Below are 1,615 nucleotides of genomic sequence, written 5' to 3'. Positions count from 1 at the left end.
CCTAAGAATGGCACCTGAAAAGGACCACAAAGACCATATTGTACTACTTCAATGGGCATCTCTTGATCTCTTAGGCACTTTTGAAGCAAAATATGATCTTTTTTGCTTGCTTCTCATAATGATCTCATAGGTCATACTCTTTATGCTCGGTCTAGGCAAACCATGTGCCGAGTTCTTAGAGCTTAACTCACTTACTCTTCTAAATTTTATATGTCTATATATTTTAGGCCACAACCACTCTGGCTCATCAATACTTGATAGTCATACTTTTTTCAAGGTTGAATGGTGCACTATAAAGTTCTATTTTTGGACAATTGAGACTTCAGGATCAACCTCTTCTTTTTATCAAACATTTGGAGCACATCACCATTCATAGTGACTGAGAAGTCTTTCTGCACTAATTGTCATATACTCAACGGGTTACACTTTGGTACAAAGGATAACTTTTGAATCAAGGCATTCCTTGTTGGTGTAAGCCCTAGAGGCCAATACTTTTGGTACTTGTATCAAATTATTTATTAATAATAAAAGGCTTTTTCTTTATTACGTTTGTTTAATAAAGTCCCTAGAATAGCTAGTCCGTTTAATGTATCAAGTGTGACTTGATCATGAGATCACATTAAACATAAGGACATTATTCTTAAAGTATCCGTAGTCGAGCTTTATTGTGAAGTGGGATAACATTAAAGCATAAAGACTATTATGTATATAGACTGATGATCACATCTCATGGATCATGGATAAGGAGTTATCAAGTCTTAAACATAGGTATGAATATTAAGAGTAATATTTATACTGGATTGACCTGCTATGAGAATACTATATAGAATGTTATGCAAAATGTCATAAGTTATTCTCATTGTGATAATGGTGTATACCACCCTTCGACCTGAAACCACTATGGACCATAGATGTAGAGTCGAGTGCTTTATTGCTGATCAAACATTGTCCGTAATTGGATAACCATAAAGACAGTTGATGGGTACTTCACAAAGCATGTTGAGGGACATGAGTGACCTAGATGGAATTTGCCCATCCTGCATAACAGGATAAATGTCTATGGGCCCAATATTGAACTGGACAAGGATGACACAGTCTATGCCTTGTGTTTAATATAAACATAAGGGCAAAAGGGTAATTATACACATAAGTATTATCACAGAAGGATTTGTCAGATCACATGATATTTTCGTGTCTTGGGTAGCAGTGATGTGTTGCTAGATACCGCTCACTGTTTATTATGTTAAATACGTGATTTAATATAATTGGCAATGCCGCGAAAACCTACAAGGTCACACACAATGGACAGATTGATGAGAGATAGAGTAACTAAGGAACACCGTAAGGTACGGTGTACTTAAGTGAATTGTAGAACATCGTAAGGTACTGTGTACTTAAGTAGAATACGAAATATGGTAAGATACCACACGCTTAAGTGATTTTGGCATATTATAAAATATGGGCCACTTACACTTAAGTGGGATTTTTAGCTTGAAGCCCACACAAGTGGTTCTATAAATAGAACCCTTGTGCAGAAGAATTGGTTGCGGTTGCATTTTCGTTTCTCTCTCTCTCTCTCTCTCTCTCTCTCTCTCTCTCTCTCTCTCTCTCTCTC

The sequence above is a fragment of the Lathyrus oleraceus genome, chromosome 2 (assembly GCF_024323335.1).
Source record: "Lathyrus oleraceus cultivar Zhongwan6 chromosome 2, CAAS_Psat_ZW6_1.0, whole genome shotgun sequence".
NCBI lineage: Eukaryota > Viridiplantae > Streptophyta > Magnoliopsida > Fabales > Fabaceae > Lathyrus > Lathyrus oleraceus.
Note: the sequence above shows the minus strand (reverse complement) of the source record.